Raw genomic sequence first — 12,289 nt, 5'->3', positions numbered from 1 at the left:
CTTGTAAATATTCATCTCTGAGGTATGATTATGCCACAGACCACAGTGACTACAGACATCTCCCTATAAATACTTTGGCAAGGCTGAGTTTATTAATGAAGCTAGAAGCATGAGGATGAAAACTCTGAGCAACTCCCATGCTACACTGAAACATCTCATTTAAATTAGTACCTCTAAAATATGTGTCTGCTTTAAATTTAGACCCAGAGGAGAAAAAGTGCTGATACTTGTACATGTGAGTTGTCTGATTTCATTTGCAAGCTGAGCAAGACTCTGCCAGTGACAAGCAGCAAGAACCTTTGAACAGAGAAGCTGGGAGCTTAATATTTTTAGCTGTTGTATGAAAGAATCAGGCCATTAAGGAAATGACTGTGAAGGACAGAATATCAGCATTTTGAAAGCCTGTCAACATTGCCTGATGCTATCCCTTTAAGAAGTGCTGTGTTGATGTAATGAGTTCTTAAAGTAATGACTTTTTAATGTATTTAAGGGAAACAAGACCACCCTGATTAGCTGTAGTTTTATTTTTGAAAGCAGTTATAATTACTGAAATATTGTCACATGCTATGAATCACTCAGTTCTGTGGCCAAGGTATCACACAGGCTTGCTCCGAAGCCATTAATTTTAGTGGTTAGGCCTCAAACGTTCTTTCCCGTTTTGAAACAATTTGGCAGCTAAACCGAGTGTAAACATATCAGCACATATTTTCCTACTGGAATCAGTGTCCTGGTAGTTTCAATGTAAAGACTGTAAGATCCTATATATGATAGTGCCTATAAGGCAGGGAAAGGGGAATCTGTAAGCACTGAGGAGTCTGGCGTGTCATTAAAGTCAGCGTCCTGACTGAGGAAAGTGCTCCTGCCTCCGCGCTGCCCTGTCTCTCGTCCCGGTTTGCTGGGCTGGCTGGCGGCCCTGCAGCTGCACAGCAACCCAGTTGGAGGAGCTGATGGAGAAAAGCTGCTTTTTCTAGTTGGATCAGTTTGGAGATCCCATTCATGACAAAAACACGTCAACATCCATAACGGCACAGCATGCGGAGTAGAAACTGACTGCTAGGCAATAAGGAAAGGGAACTGACTCTCCTTCCACCAATAGCATGAACTTGAATGTGTATTAAATTAATACCTCTGCCAGTTAGGCCAAGGGTATGTGTTAGTACCTCTCACTAGCCTGTGCTTTGTCCCAGTTAACTTAAAAATTGTTTGTGCCTCATCATACTTGGATGATCTTGAGCCTTGTACTGTTTTGCGCATCACTTGCTGTAACATCTCCCTGCTGTAGTTGTACTCCATGAACATGGAAAGTGCTCGGTGCAGAGGTGAAGAGATCAGCGCGGGATCTCTGATCACTAGAAAGTGCACCAAGGGCTGAAGAAGTGAAATGGGCCAAGGATGACTTTTCATCCCGAAGTCAGCAGCCTGTGAGAATTCCCACACCTGTGGGCACGCATACGGTGCAGTGTCTCTGGCGTGGTGCACTGGAGCCCGCTCTCTGATAAATCACTCAGGCAAACCTGTGCAACCTGTTGCAGAAATCTGTCATTGAACGTAGGCTGTGCTGTGCCTTGAAAAAGTTACTGTTCAACTTAACTGCCAGTAGAAATCCTTTTTGTAGTTGGGCTGTAGCTTTTCAGGACCGGCATCTAGGAAAGCTCTCCTTTTCTTGTTATCCTGTGTTTATTTCTTTTTCTTGAAGCAGAATTTCAGCTATGTATGTACAACAGGGTCAGACTGAAGAGACCAAGTGGAGATGTGCTAAATATTTTGTCAACAGAGGCTATAGCGTATGAACACAAATTAATAAAGTTCTCTGGTGCTTGAATGTTCTCTTTGCAAATGGGTTCTTTGAACTTTCTTTGCTCGTGAATCTTGGGAAGTCTTAAGTTCAATATTCATGTTCAAAATCAGCATGGGATGGTGAGCTACAAGCTGGAAACATGTGGATCACCCCACGTCACAAAGACTCTTGATATCTGGGAAACGCCACTGAAAGCATTTCACTTGTTAGCTGAAATAAGTACCTGGATGCAAAATAGCTGGCCTAATTTGCAAGTGGCCCACCTCAGCTATCTCCTCTGTCCAGAGCATCTGCATCCTGCCAGAGACTTCTGTCCCTCTTGGGTTTCCCGGTGTTCCTGGGTGTTCGGGCGGTAGCAATGGAGATGCGGACTGAGGAAGTACAATAAAATGTTGTGAGAGCTCTGATAGCTTCTCTCCTGTTCAGTACTGTGCTGCGGTTCCTCTTGCAGGCAGCAATGGGTCTGTCCTGTCTGTCCTCAGTGTTGGTTTATACAGCAATGGTATTCTCTGCTGGACCTGAATTCATCAGGTCTCCCATATCCTGATAGCTAGTACAAACATCTTTCCTGGTTTTCCTTTCAGCTTTTTCTTGAAGTCTTCTGTGAGATTTCTAATATTTCATCTAGGGTAGTTAGCTAACTCTGCTCGGGCGGGCCTGGCTCTAGCACAGCACTTAGGAATGTGCATAAAATTAAACACAAATTTAATGGCTTAGTTTGAAGGAGTTCTTAATACTGTCAGCACACTGTCTAATATTTCATACATCATGGCACGTCAGACTAGATTTCTGAAGTGATTAGCGCCTGAAGAAAGCTGATAAAGGTTCTGATTTCTTGAAGATGGATGCTTTTCTTAAAAGGTGTTTCAAGCCGAACGTACAAAATCTAAGCCACCTGAAATACTCATTTTCGATTTCTTCTGGCTGGAGAAGGGCAGAGGGGGAGGTAGCACGAGGGGGACTACACCAGAACCGCTCGAAAACCTGGCGTTTTGCTGTAAGTTGCTACAAGACTAGACGAGTCACTCTGCAGAAACTTTACAGCAAAATACTCTCTTGGTAGAAACAGCAGCTGAATTTTAATTCCAAGGATGAGCACAGCTTCATTATTTGAAGATCTTTGCTATTGTTTTAATTGGCATGTAAAAGTCCTGTTTTTCATGAGCTTTCATATTCTGCAGGGCTGAGCTCAGTGTGATGTGTGTGTCACTGTTTCACTGTCGGTCTCCTCTAACTCATTTTGTGTTCTCCAGCACTAACCTTTTATTGTCAAACCTTTTATTTGCACTAACCTTTTATTCTCAATCTAATCCAACAGAAGCTGTGGAAAATGAAAGAATGTTTTAAACTGGTTTTGAACAAAGTAAATCGTAAATCAGTACTTAATTTTTGAAACCTCTTTTCTTTCTCTGCTGTTTTGGAAGCTGGAATATGGTTAGCATAGGGTAGGAAGGAAATGTGCTAGAAAACCATGCCACCTGCAGGTGCTGGAGAGAGCGAGCATTTCTCACCACATTTTCCAGCACTGGCAAAATTGCTGAACTGCTTATTATGCTCGTTTGCAGGCGATCAAAATACATATGCTCACTATTCTTTCCTACTTCCAGCAGGTGAAAGGCATGAAGCCTAATAGAGATTGATTAGCATGGAGGTTCTGGAAGAACAGTCTTGCTCAGATGTAAGTGAAAGTGGCTCAGCTGAGGCAGGCGTGGGGGAACACAGTTTTTCTGCTGCCTTCACAGAAAGGAGGAGGTGCGCCTGTAGGCCACAGGCTAGAATTCAGATGCTTTGATGTACTGGTGTGCATGTTAGCTACTAGCCTCTCCTCAACATGAGGCTGAAGCATGTCAGAGAGGTAGAAAGAGAGGGCCCTACTTCTGCTGAGGGCGCCTTGCTACGTAGGTCAAGCAATATATTCAGATTTTTTGATAGCTTAAAAACTTGACAGTGAGCAATCAGACTACGATGTCTGAGCCCCAGACCCGTCAGGCTGCAGAAACAATGCAGCAGCGTTGCTAGAAGCAAAGCTGCTCATCAAATTTGAAGCTATTTGCAAATAACCTTGGCAACAATGAGGAAAAAGCATGGATGGGAAATGGTTTAAGGAGAACAAAACAACGTAATGAAAGAAAGCTTGTGTTGCTAATTACCTGCCATTCTGATTTCTGAAGTAATTTTTCATCTGCAAGCTATGTGGTCAAATATAGCTGCGAATCAGGAGTGTACGTTCTAGCTTGTGGGCATGTTAAATACTGGGAATTGACGTTATGTCACTGCTGCTACAGCTCTTCCATTTATAATCATTGTTCTTTAGCTTGGGGAATGTGGCTGGAGCTGGATAGTTCATCATAAATCGTAATTGCATAAAGATGATCTGCAGCAGCTCCCCAGACTCAATTTCCACTTGTAATTGGCAGAAGAAAGAAGACTTGACACAATTATCTGGTATTAATTACATCAAGGATTTTTTGGATTCCCCTTTTCTTTAAGGGCTCAATTCTTGACATCGCTAGAGAGCTTTGTGCGGAGAAAGGACGAGGGAGCAGGTAACTCGCTCCTTCAGCAGTTCTAGTCAAAAGCCGATCTGTGTCTTGCAGAGTGGAACTTCCTTCAGCAGCTCTAGCTGTTGAAGTCTAAACGTTGCTACATCAGTAGCTGGGCCTGGAGCTGGACTTCCTGGAGAGGAAAGCACAAGGCTTTGAGAGTTAAGCATGTGATACCATGCTAGCCATTCACAGGATCTAATGCAGTCCTGCCTGTTGTGCCTGCAAGAAAACGTATGCGTCGTGGGCTGAAAACTGTTTGCAGATACTCAGAATTTAAGCCTTGAAACAAAGTAGTTGTACAATGCCCACTTCGAAGAAAGAGGTGCATTCCACAACTAAGACCTCGATCAGATAATTTATGCTATGAGAGGAAGAGAGAGATGAATTTCAAGTGTATTTTTAAATGTGGTCTGGGCACCTCATCTAGCATAGCAAAGCCTTGAGTTCTGGCTTTGCGGAACCCGTATTTTTAAGGAGCAAGGGATATTTTTAAGTATCCTTGCAGCGATACTGGAAAAAAACGCAAACCCTCATTTTGGCAGGATGTTTTCATAATATACTGTGAATGTTTGTAACGTCAAGTAGGAGAGGCACTAATGTATTTGTGGCCTAATAATATGCTTCCTCTCCCTCACCCTATCCTAGTTACAGCGTAGTGTGCGGCAGGAGACAGTGCAATGGAGAGTGCGCCACTAATTCCAGAGAAATCCTGGCTCAGAGGTAGAGCTCTGCTGGAGCTGGTGCTCATGCTTGGGGCTGTGTATGGTTTATCTTCCGGGCTGGTGCAAACTGTTCTGTTTCTGATTGTCCGGATTTTTCCTTGTCCTCTCTGAAGTCTGGCTTTGTGGCAGCTGTCGTGCAGAATGGCAATGGAAATTAGGAATTAATAGTGCCTACACATAAAGGAAATGCTCTGCACCCTATGAGGACAGAAGGATTCTTTCTGTCCTGTTCCAGGGTGTGTAAACTCATTGTAGGGTTTCTGTTGTCTGATGTAAAGAAGCCAGAACAAGCCTGTAGCCAAATTGGACATAAATATTTCTGGCTGTAGCCCGAGTTATTAACAAAATTAAGTTTTCTTTGTATTTTGTGCCTGGTGGTTCTGTCTGTAGCGGGTATAAGGACTGAGTTCATGCTTCAGCTTCCCGGTACGCTGGGGCATCACGTTTAGTTGCTCTCGTTTCTTGATGCCTGTTTGCATGAATCCTGTCAGTATACAGTATCTCTGCAACCTCTACATGTACCCCAGGTTTACTAGAGACTCGACAAAGGCCTCCAGGTTATTAATAGAAAAGGACAGATATACACAATCACTTTGTGCATCTGAACCTTATTTTCGTACGAATGCAGGCTGAGAAACTGCCTGGAAGTAGTCAAATATAAATACATGTCTCCTGTTTTATCAAGCGTCCCAGTGTCTGTGGGCCAACTGGGAGAATCTGTCCTCTACGAGTAACGTGAATAATGGTAGTCCTGCTACCCTAAAGCAGGGTGATGATATGCAATATTTATTGTATTTGCTTGAATGCTCAAAAATTGTTTTGACTGAAGCTGTACTCAGCCTGGCCCCTGGAGGGCACCAACAGCCAACATTACATTTTTCCACCTACCTTTTAGCTATTACCCACTGACATACAGCGCTATGAAGATGGCAAATACATCCCATTGTATGGGTTAAATTGAACTTGCCTTGCCTTGCGTAATTTGGAAATTCAGAAGACCAATTTCTTAGTGTAATTGAAAACCACTACATTTCAGGCTTATTCATTGAATCAGTATTTCCAGTTAGAATTCAAATTAATCTTTCTACCTTTAAACAAGATAACGAAGGTGTAGTTATATTTACTCAGCCTTTTAACCATCAGGTTCAGTGTAGCTGTGTATGATTAACTACATGTACACAATTGCAAAAAGTTAGTTCGGGCAAGACTCAAGTCGTAAGGGGAATTCCTCTCTGAAGACTGAAAATCTGAACTGACAGTTCAACACCCAGCCTTGCTGGAGCCCCTCTGGAAGGGAAAAGTAGAAGGCAGAAGGAGAAAAGAGAAATGACCAGCACAACATGAAGGCTATGTCAATTTGCATGGGTTTTTTGTTTTGTTTTAAATCCTGGAGCCCTCTTGCTTGTGTTAATGCAACTTTACTGAATTATTGCACCACCTGTCAAAAATCGACATGACACCTGAGTGCATTTATAGATCACATCTGTGCGTCTGGATTCTGTGTTTGCTAGTCAACTGTACACATTAGTATGAGATTAGTATGTGGCAATATCTATTTGGAGCATACCCTGCTTTACTGTCACAGGCATCTGATGCAGTGGTGCGTAAATTAGGTGGTAAAATCCCTAATTCTGTGGAATACAAATAGATGGGTTTTAAGAGCTCCCTTTTATAAGGAGAAGTGTAAAGGAAGATTTGACTAGTGTCACCCTAAATTTAGGCACCTAACTCAGACTTTGTGGATTGAGTTGGTCTTTGGGAGGGGCCTGCACTGCCTCTTATCTTCATGGATGGTGCAAGGAAACGGAGCTCCTGAAGTTCAAGAGAATTAAACTGGACCTACAAAGTTAATTAAATTTTTATAGGCTTTTCAGGCTCAGTAGTACAAGGCCCAGTGGCTGAATGTTGAAATGTGTCAAATGAATCCGCAGTAATGAACCAATGGAGCAACTAGCTATGGGCCTTGGTGAATTCCCCATGACTTAAAACTTGCAGATCTGAGCTCAAATGCCTTTCTAAAAGCTCTACACTAATTCCAACATGAGTTAATTCTGGGAAGTCTGTCTGGCCAGTGTTATACAGGAGGTCAGTGTGAAGAATCAAATTTCTTTGTTTGTTTCAATCTGTTGTTATAAAAGGGAAGTTGCACGAGGTCCTATCAGACAAGTTGGAGAACAGAAGCTGTTCTGCTGCACTGTCCTTCTGAGAGAAGGTGCTAGATAAGTTTGTGTGCCCAGCAGTCTGCGGCAGTTTCCCTAGCTGTTAGACAGTGCTTCAGGGGAACTGGGAATCCTAAGGCTGAAAAGTCAGTCATTTGCCCAGTAACTGGGAGGTCAGGTGGATAAATGGCTGCCGTGGTTTTCACTAGAGATTGACCCCAGGAAAGCAGATGACTGGCAATGGCCTTTGAACGTGAGAAGATCCCGGGAATCTGATTCTTCTTTCTGGGGACAGGAGGGAGGAAAAGGCTGTCAATAGGCATAGTTGACAGCCAAACTAGCACAACTTAACTGCAGTGGGCCGTGGTCTCTTATTCTTGTGCCTGTAACCCAAGTGAGCAGCTGATATCCTCTCTCATTGCAGATGAGGCTAAGTCATATTTCCTTGCCCTTGCAATAGGCTAAGACGGTGCATGAATACAGCTGGTGCACAGTAAGTGCTTAAGCTGTGATTACTTGATTTGTTTATGAGCATGAGGTTGCATGCAGAAGGCAACCTTCAAAATAACTGTTGTTTAACAGCTAGTCATTATAGAGCAACAGCCATACATAGATGCTCTGAGGTGGGGTCATTGGTGCATGTTTGGGTTGCGCTATCATAACTCCTTAGCTTAATCTAGCCTGCCAGCTTTCTTGAGCAAACAGGTAGGAGAGGGTTTTCTAACAGGCTTCTGCTTCATGCTTTATCAAGCAACCTATGGCCTCATTTTCCATTAACTGGAACTTGTTCTCATTTATACTTGTGCAAAATGTGAGCGGATATCCAATTTTGCAGGTGTGTTTGAATGTAAACACCAATGTAATATAACACCCTAAAGAAGGGTAAAGTACTTCTTTATTAGCTATACTGCTATACTAATTGCCTTCCCTGTGATTCATTTCCAGGTCTGGACTGGGTTATCTCTGCATCCCTCTTGGTGTAATGCTGTTGTCAGCAAGCACAAGCTGAAACAGCGCGCAAATTGTTTTAATTTGCACTGGGGACTGTGTTTGGCTCTGTGAAAAGGATGCATCTTTGAACACGCCCTGCCTCTACTGAGCTGAGTGCTCCTCGTTTACAGCTCTACAATACAAGTATATACTTGGTCAACAGGATCAGAGCTGGGCCTAAAAGGTAAGTGCAGGTATATTTCTAATAGTCATTAAGTCATTGTAATTCATATAAACTGTTCTAGCATCTCAGATTAGACCACAGATTTGATGTTTCAAATAGTAAACTCGCTCCGCTGTTTAAATAGCGTGGGCATTGCTAGGTCTTCTCACGTCTTTGCTGTAAGCCTTGAGTCTGCCAAGGGAAGTCAGTGTTTTGGATATGAGAAGAGACAAGGATAGAATTTGCTTGGGCAATCCTACAAGCAGTCCTCATGCTACTTTTGACTTGTAGGGACTAAGCAGAGAGTCTTCTATCCCTAATCCATTCCCTGAGCTATTCTGCTGTGCCCAGCATAGACTGGAAAGAGAAGAGAATCTGCCCTAAAGTATTTTTCTCGAAAGATCAGCCATTGCACTTGCTGAGTGAAATCCTCCCCTTGAGTTACTAAGGGATTTTTGATCTGGAAGGCATCCTGCATATGTTTCTCAATGACAGACTGGAATGATTCCAACATTCTGTTCTGTTGCCTAATTAATAATACATCTCTTGAAGAGAAGAAAAAAAATCAATGCATATTTAACTGATAAGCTAGAGTAGCTTCAAAAGCACCATTTCAGTCCATGAGCTGCATAATACAGCACTGCCTTACTCTGGAAGTCCTAACTAGAACAAAACTTTGAATATATGAGTGTGCATTATGTTTCTGAAGTACCTGGATGGTTATTGCTATGACTTTTCTCTCCAAGAGAAAGAATGGAAAATACAAAGTGGAATAGCTTAGTGAGCTAAGAGAACTAGCTGAGGGAAAAAGCACCCCCTTTCCCTTCCTGAAAGGGATTTGTAACTAAGATGAAATCTGTACCAGTGTGCCTAAGTTGTAAAGTCGCTCCCCAGTGGTATCTGATGCTTAAATAGCTGTTAGTCAACAAGCTGCTCTGGAAAGCAGCTTACATGACCATCCCCCTCTGAGGAATGGGGGTAAAAAGGGGTAAAATAACTGTAAATTAGGATTTGGGAGAGGATATTATCTACCTTGGTGACTGTCGCAGTACAGCACTGGCTAGTAGTTTCCACTCTGCAGTTTCTCATAATGAGATAAAAACTGAGATTTTTAGCGTGGACTTTTGCCATTGTCATTTCAGCTGATTCTCATAAAAGCTGTTGCACCTTGTTGTGCACCCTGTTGTACATTTCTCTGTCGGAAGAGAAGGAAAATTAGTTATTGCGAAACTCAAATTATTGTGAAAAGCCAGGCTGTGTTTTTAACTTACTCATGGCAGTTATTCCTCACCAATGTAGACTGCTGCTATGAGGAAAGTAAATGACACAGGTGAGGAGTCCTACAGTGAGCATGCCAAAAAAAAAAAAAAAAGTTTTTTTTTGATAAATCTCTTCCTGCTTCTTATTGTGTCATGAGAGGGAAAAGTCTTTCCTTTAGTCTTGTCTTTCTCTGGAAATATTTTTTTTTTAAATACAACAGTTTCCTTATATTTCCACAAGAGTCTTTTCCTGAGGTGCGGGAAAGGCCTAGCTCTGCTTGCTTCCCCGTCTCTGCGGTGCTGCAGTCGCTCTGTTACTGCTTTTGCTGACTGCCAGACCTGGCACTCTGTGCATCTCCCACCCTTTTTTCCCCAGCTATTGCTCAGAAACTCCCCAGGCATTGGGGACCTCCCCTTCTCCCAGACTTTTCACCTGATTCAGTGCTTAGCAACCAGGAAAAGATACCCAGCAATTGTCTGCTCTGATGTTGAACAGTGTACCTAAGGAGTTAACTGTAAACACGTGAGCAAAACCAGGTACCATTCATTGCAAAGTGGCATTAGGGATTTCAGGCTTGAGCTGCTATGAGATCAAAACGTACATCTTGCAACGCAGACAAGGATTGCTTTGATTAAAGCTGAGACTTTAATTTAATTTGCATAGGATCTAGATAAATGGCCTGCTTGATCAAAACAGATGGCATTGTAAATACGTTCATAGAGACACTGAGTAGTGCTGAGTGAAGGAGCTCAGTTCAGGGGCTCAGAGACAGAACCCGATCCTAACCTATAGCAGGACTGTGCAGGACATGATCCAGGCAATTTTTCATCTTCTAGACTTCAATCATTGGCTTTGAAAGCTTGCAGTCATTTTAGTTCTATAATATTTTTGCTCGGGGGTAGCGGTGGTGGAGAGGCAACTGTGCACTACACAAGATTTATGCAAGACCATGTGAGATTTCTACACCTTTGGAGCAGCAGAACTGCTTTGATTCAGCTGTACCTGAAGCTCTCTCATGATCTCTCATAATATAAGTCAGTTTTAGCCACAATTAACGGTCAAAACTCAAAATCATCTTGAGGTTATTCAAAATGGAATGTATTCAATAGTCATGGAAACCGTTGGTTTAGGAAACTCTTAAAAACTCTTGCTAGCATCAGAAGGATTTATTAATGGAGTTCAAATTGCAGATGCTCAGGAGCACAGGTGTTCAAAATATACATAGAACTAGAATCATTAGGAGTAAATATTCCTTAAAGTCATTGCAAGCATTTTTTTCTAATTACTTCTCTCAGACAACTCCCACAAGTGGAGATAATCTGTACTGAAAACATACTACATCTTCTTACCAGGATGAACTAGTTTTTAGAAAGGCTGAAGATTCCATTTTTCAGTAATCTAGTTCATGGGAGCCCTCTGGCTACATTAAATGTGAGAATTAGTGAAGTCAATCAGATATTAAACAAGAATGACTCGGAAAACCTTGCCAGTAAATGTCTGGGAGGAGTTCTTGCATTTACGTTCTCCAGAACGGTGCTTAAACTCTTTATTTGTTGCCCAGATATCTTCCGGGTTGGGTACCAAGCTGCATTAGTTAAATTTTTATCACCTCTGCAAAAACAAAGTCTTTCAAATGGATAGCTTGAAAGATGTAAATATCTCTGCATTTCAAGGACACTTTTAACAGATATATCTTTGTTAAAAAGCCTCTTAGCACATTTGCAATGTGCTTGCTCTATCACCCTTCACAACAGGAGTCCAAGCAGAATAAAGGAATTCACCCCAGCCTTTGTGTAGATACCCAGCTACTTAGAGATGGTAACTGCTACAGCAGGAAACCAAAAACTCTGTAGTACATAAAGTGAGATTTGTGTGTCAGTCCTAAATTACTAAAGAATATTGGAAACAGCCTTCTTTTAGTCATCGAATCCGGTTCCTGGTTTTATGAGCAACTGCATAATAGAATCACAGTAAAATAATCTGGAAGGGTGTTAGAGAGGTCATGTAATTCATCCATCAGCCCTAAGGCAGGATCAACTATATATTAATCCTGACAGATATTTATTCAATGTGTTCTGAAAGATCTCCAATGGTTGTGAGACTCTCAGCTAATCTATTCTGCTTCCTCGTTCTTGCCGTTAGAAAGATTTTCTTAATGTTTGCCCTGAATCTTTTCTTTTGCAATTGATCAAGAAAAGTGAGTAACTTGTCCAATCCATCACAGGTGTGGGGAAAAAAATATATTATATTCCACTCTGTGTACATGAAGGTTCCTTTGAGGTCCTGCCATGAGTCTCCTCTTCTTTAGGAGGCTCCTTAAAAAACTTAGTCTTCCTTTATGCTGTGTTTTTGTAGAGCTCTGATTATTCTCATTGCACTTCTGTTGCTCTCTCCAGTTAGTTGGTATTGCTCTTGATCTAGAATATCTTTCTCAAGTGTCTAAAATAGCTTCCACTACCTGATTTTGATTCAGTAACAGTGTTTGAAATATGTTTGCTATCAAATTTGGAAGCAAACAAATACTATTATTCACTTTTTTTCCTTTAACAAGGAGATTAGTCTTCCTTAGTGACAAAAGTCCTGGATAAATTTAAAACTAATAATATACATTATTTTAGAAATGAATGTATATTTTTAAATAAGTTTGGAGG

At 41.8% G+C, this 12,289-nt stretch overlaps 1 long non-coding RNA gene across 1 annotated transcript in view; it reads left to right on the top strand.

Moving 5' to 3' along the window:
* Nucleotides 1-12,289, top strand: part of LOC104153257 (uncharacterized) — a 457,768-nt gene that overhangs the window by 303,843 nt on the left and 141,636 nt on the right. The window contains exon 6 of the long non-coding RNA XR_011144058.1: nt 8,171-8,399. This is a non-coding gene — a long non-coding RNA (uncharacterized lncRNA). The remainder of the gene's footprint in view (nt 1-8,170; nt 8,400-12,289) is intronic.

The sequence above is a fragment of the Struthio camelus genome, chromosome 14 (assembly GCF_040807025.1).
Source record: "Struthio camelus isolate bStrCam1 chromosome 14, bStrCam1.hap1, whole genome shotgun sequence".
NCBI classification, from domain to species: domain Eukaryota; kingdom Metazoa; phylum Chordata; class Aves; order Struthioniformes; family Struthionidae; genus Struthio; species Struthio camelus.
This window is presented reverse-complemented; position numbering and strand designations above follow the sequence as displayed.